The following is a 7,063-nucleotide window of genomic DNA, read 5'->3' as shown; positions in this document are numbered from 1 at the left end:
GTAATAATGCTGACTGTTGATATAATTATAGCTAAGAAACTAGGTTGATTTTGTAAGATCACCTGAATCAGTGTCGAAATCAGCATATTGTATTTCGCTGACAAGTAGGATGTATAACAATTAGTTGATTAGGTAGCGGGCAGAGGCGAGCGATCAGTCCGCTCGTATCATGTTGTATAATGCTTGCATAGCGCCTTATCAGCGGTATCTATACGACATGGCTTCACTACGTCCATTCATAAGTTCTCCCCTCCCCGGCGACGCTATTTGAATGAACGCGCGTGTGTGCGTGCGACGCGGGCGCACCTACGCCTGTGTTCACGCGCAGTGTCGATCCGACCGGCCGGCCGCGCTGTACTGCTCTCTCCGCGTCCCGATACACCCTCGTTCATAACAGTGATATGCCCACTAGTTCAGTGTAACAACACATTGATAACGATTTAACCAAGTGCTGTGACGATATCGCTAATCTGGATAAAATCATTAAAATCGAGAGGTAAGCACTCCACCGAATATGTTTATTTTCATTCAAGCCCCGACGCCTACGCGCCGAGCTGTGTCGCGATTTGTGAGCGACGAATTTACATGTTATAAGTTCATTCATTGGACGTTTGGGCCTATTTATATTATTATCAACGTGCGTGCCGTATGAATGGGTGATTAGGGCGACTCATTGTGCCCAGACGGAGATACGACCTGATGACTGATTCACGGCGATACGACGCTGAGCACTTTACCTACATCGCAATGAGGTCTTTTTAACAATTTATAAGTATCGCCGTGTATCGCTGGCTATGGCACGACTGTTCTTTTTGTCGGCGATCGCGAGCGTTATCTAGGTGAGACCGGGCCGCGTCCGCTCCATTTCAAGTGGCGTTTTTATCCCGGCGCTACCTGAGTATCGAGTCGAGTGGACTCGTCTCGCCGCAAGTCGATCCCACTAATGGTACGGCGCACCATATCGACAGATACCGCAGACCACACCTTCGTGCAACTTGCGATTCTCTGAGGTAGCTTTTTGTCTGCACTCGCTCCGATAGCCACACTATTTATAGACAACTGTTTAAGAATTCTCAACTGACACACACTTGCTCTGTTTCATTTTATTTCGTAATAATTAAAATTGATCGTTAATCGTTATCAATGGCAAGGTGTCGAACTGATAAAGAACAGTAAATCACAAAGTTTACGATCATGTTTACCTAGCCGCAACGGGCAGCGAGACGTTGTTTCAATAATTTCAATATGTATGTTATACCTACGCACGTAGGGTAACACAAACTTAATCTAACGGCCAGCTATTGCAAAGAAACAATGACGTCACTGTAACAAAATATATCATGAGGTGGTTGCTCACACTCGCGATATCAAGAAATCAAGATAAGTTTAGGAACGCATCATACGTTAAATTACGTGGCCCCATGTAAAAGAGATAAAATAAAACAAAGAATCTCTATGCTGAACAAATATGTACCTCCGTTTCATCCAATTGTTTTGTTGATCTGACAGAACTATTAGGTGTCACCAACATAATTGAACTACAATTACCGAGAATTACAGTTTATTGAAAAACATATAAGCTACCTACCGCATTTCGGCTTAAATCTACGTGAAACGTAGCACCATCTAAACAGATGACCAGTACCTTCACACAGTCAAGATTTCATAGGTCCACAATTTTTAGTTTCCACTAAATACCACGTGGACCGATTTATCGATATAATTGATTTGAAAAATCGCATTGGAATCGAGTGTAGATATATTAAAATCTAAAAATACACCATAATCTCAGAGTTTCTGATATGAAACAGTATATGTATCTATCTAGTGATCAGAAGATCACTAGATAGATATAATCATGTCATTATTTTCAAATGTAAATATTTCAAGGAATTCCCCTGGTTAAATAATAGGGGAAAACTTAAATGCCTGTCTTAGATTCTGATCTAGATTCACATAAGAACGTCGCAGTGTTATCCAGAACTCTATTGTACTTATAGTATAAGACCCTGCTGAACACCTGATGCGTTCAGATTGATACCTTTGCACACTTTGCTGAACTAGTTACGATTTTTTCCATTCTCAGCTTCTACAAGTCCGCCTCAATTCATTTGTGTCACCAATAACACAACACGTCTAAATCAGGCCGAATTTGGCTCCTACTCAATCGTATTCATCCATCGTTTTCACCTTCCACCCAATTTTGTCCTATTAAATGCAGTTATGTGCATTATAATTATAACGGTCCACGGAAACAATGTTGGTTTGCCCTAAAATCTGAAACAGGACAATGAACTCAGTATATTCATCTACTGCAGAGAATTACTCGTCCGTTGATTGAAGAGAAAAAATGGTAGTGAGAACTTCAGTGTTAAACCTCCAACTGTCCAGATTCAAGACAGTGCTTAGAATAAACTCATTCACTAATTACGTCTTTATAATAAGACCATCTCCAAGTCATCCCCTTCTAGAGACTAGAAATTCGTTCTTAAAGCAGCAGCAAAAAATACTATAAAATTCCACCGATTTGGATTTGATTATAACCAGTGTCATGTACCTTTGGCGTTCACTGGGTACTTATGTGTCAAACAATTGACTTCATAACGACAGCTCCATCTGACTCCATCATAATCCAATATTTCGCCCTATAGTCCACAGATCATACTGCAATTTCTCTCTCAAACAATTTATATAAATTAAATTATTAACCATAACATTCTCATCATTGTTTAAATTTTAATACTTTGATACAATGCAGTGGTACAGTTCACAAGAATATACAAGTGTAGCTCCATCGATATGCGATCTCTTTTGAGCAATGTGCTCCTAATACGCTGTTTCTATATTAAATCCTGTGCAGCGTGCAGGTGCTGCGAAGGTCTCTTTCCTTCATTTTTGAAAAAAAATAGAGCGACAAGCTAGCTTAGCTGGGAAGTGGTACTGAAGACTACACACATGAAAAGTAATCAAATTTCAGGATATTCTTGCCTTTTGTGATCGTAATGGCAAAGTAAATTAATTTTACATGTCCCCTTTACAACATTAAAATTCTTCATAATTTTCAAGAAGTTGCTTTGATAAAATTCCCAATACCAAATATTTTCATATAAAATTCAGTCATAACAAATTGAATAAGTGCACAATTTTCGTGTACTTGTCGAGTACAATAACAAAATGTAATCGGCATTACATTGGGGTACATTGTTTGTGTTTCAGCGTAGTGCGGCAGTTATCGATTGCGGTTGCATCGCCATAAATCCCGTAATGGTTATTGGTGAAATAAAATATCTTACACGTGATGTATCAGCTAACCGTGAAGGCTGTTCGAACATGTTATGGCCACTCTATTACTTGTAAAATGTTAATGGGACCTACAGGGTCATAGGTGGTCACCAGAAGCTTACTATGCCGGGGCAGTATTGCAGCAAACGCCATAATCAAATAAAAACAGGACAACGAAAATACCAGACAAAGGGTTTTAAAATAACAGACTAGACAGTTCACTAAAGCATTGTAGAGTTAGTAAATAACCTATTATGTTTGACAAACATTTTCGAAAGTCGTGGAATGGCCAATAACAATCTTTAAGGTGTTAGTTTAGAATGCATTCGTGGCTATGCTTAGTTTCCTTCCAAAAATGTTGTTGTTTTAGAACGGTGTTTGACATTTTCAGGATTGCAAACACGAACACGTTTCAATACGCGTTTGCTTCAAATTGAATTCTTCGCATTCTAAATACAACTTTCAACTATGCTCCTGTCGTACGTCCGTACAGTTTTGCCCCTACCTGTGTAGGCTCCTTCTTACTTATATAGGTACTTTAAAACATCGTCATCATTTGTTTTGAGTAAGTTTGTTGAGGTTTAAAATTATCATACCTACTTATCAGTCGGTGGTCGCTCTTGACACAACCACCTCGCCCCAGTTGAAACACTGTTATCTATGATATCTTATTATGGAATTTTTATCACATTGTTATGTGATCGTCTATTCTATTAGCCATGTTTCTAGTTATCTGTGGCTCGGAGAATCAGGCTCTGCAATGCGCCATTATCGTTTTATCAGACACCACCCGCGCGTTATCTGGTCGCCTGAAGGTCAGCTCCCGTCTCACAATTATTGTAATTCTATCTGCGATACCTATTTAACTTCTTGGCAAAATAGAGGTTACTAGGATGAACACAGTTCGTTGAAAAGTCACAAATACAAGGTTATCGCATAATCGTATTGTCATGAATATTTCCCAGAAAGTTAGAACAGAATGGCTTTAATCTGCCAATAGATCTTGTAGGGAACAATCCACTGGACTCCACAACTCATCAAAAAGAAGTTTATCTTATAAATCATCCTTAATCTATAGCTCAGAAGGAGAGTTAAAGGCTACCAGTAACTTGTAAAACCAGTATATAAGAACTAGTCAAAGATGTGCAAATGATCTACCCCTACCTAATTCCTCAGCCTGTGGCGCTCATTTTATCCCACACTAAACAAAAAAAATCTGTCGATCAACATCTGACGAGCTAGCGCAGCTGAGGTTCGGTGTACTATCGGGCGCCGGCGGGGGTGTGGGAGGTGTGGGGGCGACATCTGCGCAGGGGCACGCTGCGCCTGTGTGCGTGGTGCCCAGTCAAGTGTCTGTGTGTGCGTGTAGGGTGCAGTACACCTTGCACGCAACGGGACCGAACCCGGAGCAGGTAGACGCGTCGCTCGCCCGCTGACATAATTTGGAACGGATCTCACTTTCTCGATGGCGAATATGGGTTCGGAACACGCAGTTATAATGACGGCAGATGATTTGGCATACTCGTTCAGATTCGAGAATTCTGTATATTTTAATTGGGAGATACTGCAGGCATGCAAGTGTGTCTATAGGCACTTACGCCTACATACGTAACACAAGACGTGTTTGCTATTGTAAAGCTAGAAACGACACCTGATTAATATGGTGGTGCAATAAATATTTGATAATGGTCTCACAATGCCAAACTCAATCGGCATCTTGACTGCTGTATTTAGGAGCATCTATGACTTATAATATCTGCGCTTAACATCTATTACATCGATAAGGAAAATTGATTTTAAACCAATATACATTGTCCTTTTAGCACCAGAGGCAACGTGGAAGATATCTGAATGCTGTGATGGCTAACATCTATATAGAAATAAATGTTACCTACTTTCTTATTGGTCTAAACGAATTGCATATACCTAAGTAAAATGCGTAATTAGATAATTAGAACAAAATGTTTATAAATTGTAATCAACACAATGCCACAACAAAGACTCACACGTCAGCATTAAAACATTAGAATCGAACTTCATTACGATTATGCGATTCCGTTTTAAAACAGAAACAGAATCCGACATAAAAAATCTAAAATCCAAATATCTGGCAGAAATCTAAACTCGCGAGAATAAATCTTGAAAACATTTTTTGTGGTTGAGAAAACGATAATAACAGATGTTCAGCAGTGTTCGACACACTAGTTTACTATGCGCATACACATACATACACACACACACACATGCACATAACTCGTCTATAAACGAAATACACACGCTTATGTCACAAATATTAGATCTTGTCATTCCTAGTACGATGGCGTAAGATGATGAGTAATCGAATATCGGTATTGGAATCTACGTATATCGCTATATCAATAAATACTTAATTTTCCTGACGTATGTAATACCTATATAATTCTACAATAATAATAAAAACGCGTATCCAATTAAGCATCTATGCATCTATATTTAAAATGACGTGCAAGTATGCCAATCGCCATATAACGCTCTGTACGGCGCTGGCACAGTAACAATTCAGTCGCTGTACTAAATATAGCACAAAATAAAACAACTGTCTCTTGCCCTTCATTCACAACCCTTATCACGTCATAAATGAACCCAATGTCCGTGGCCATAGTGTCCACATTCACATGATGCGCGTGGGCAACGTAATTGGTTGACGCGGCCGTCTGCGCGGGCGCACAGAATTTTTAATTATGAATTAATTAGTAACGATCAACAACACAAACGCGCCTAATCCCGATTACTCATTTTCATGTCGTTTATGGCGACACTCGTATATGTGCCGTGATGATGTCCACTGTATTTTGACGGCTTAACCAATTAAGCCATTCAAATGATACGTCTACTTCGTCATGGCTGCAATTTGTCGCGTTGTGTTTAGAAAGTGATGCATATAGAATATGTTGTACCTATATAATTAGCTGATAAGTTGTTACAATTAATAATATGCGCGCACACGCCCATATGTTGGGGTCGTCGACTCTCCGATATAAATATTATTAAATATATCGCTGTAGATACCCAACTTCATCTATCTATGACCACACAAACACACAACTCTTGCGCAGATAATGAACAGCTTCATGAAAACATTATACAGTAGCAATCATAACCGCAGTTGTGCTATTTCTAACGATTTAGCATGCCGCTATATTTCTGTAAGTATCAAAAGTTTAATATAGACCTAAGTGTGTTCCTATTTTTTAATTCTTACGAAAAAAAACCACTATTGACGAGTCATCAATAGTGTAAATAAACTACTGAAACAAAGACCTATGCATAAAACGTGGCCACATTAAATAACATAATTACGTAATCTTAATTACTATTTGTACAAGCTTTAGAAGACGGCTCCTATCTTTGTTTTCACCATTGTCACGTTTTGGGATATTCCACATCTATAAAAATAGATCCCATGTAAACTCGTAAGAGATATGGATGTGAAAAATACAGAAGTAGAGAAACTAGAATTCATTCTCAAGTAGAGAAACTGGTATCCATAGAGTCCATAAAGTGTGAAAGCAATTAATAGAGCGCTGCGCAAACTTATTTTTATGTATTATTAATTCTAATTGTGGTATGTATTTAAAAAACAACTACTCGAACCTACATACTAAACATTAGACAAGCGTTTGACTAGACTTCTGAACATATGTGTATTTAAAAAGCGATGTAAATAAAGTCACTTGGCAACACAAATTAGTAATTAAACATTCTCAACATTAAACAAATTGATAAGATGTCCAAACAAAAT

General features: G+C 38.7%; 1 protein-coding gene across 3 annotated transcripts in view; it reads left to right on the top strand.

The window, feature by feature from the left end:
• The first annotated feature begins 312 nt into the window (after positions 1-312).
• LOC124640410 (ETS-like protein pointed) overlaps positions 313-7,063 on the top strand; it is a 116,077-nt gene continuing 109,326 nt past the window's right edge. For 2 of the 3 annotated variants that reach the window (XM_047178174.1, XM_047178175.1), the window contains exon 1: positions 313-496. The gene's annotated coding sequence lies outside the window, so the exon portion shown is untranslated. The remainder of the gene's footprint in view (positions 497-7,063) is intronic. The other variant, XM_047178172.1, reaches the window with a different exon arrangement.

The sequence above is a fragment of the Helicoverpa zea genome, chromosome 20 (genome assembly GCF_022581195.2).
Source record: "Helicoverpa zea isolate HzStark_Cry1AcR chromosome 20, ilHelZeax1.1, whole genome shotgun sequence".
Taxonomy (NCBI): domain Eukaryota; kingdom Metazoa; phylum Arthropoda; class Insecta; order Lepidoptera; family Noctuidae; genus Helicoverpa; species Helicoverpa zea.
This window is presented reverse-complemented; position numbering and strand designations above follow the sequence as displayed.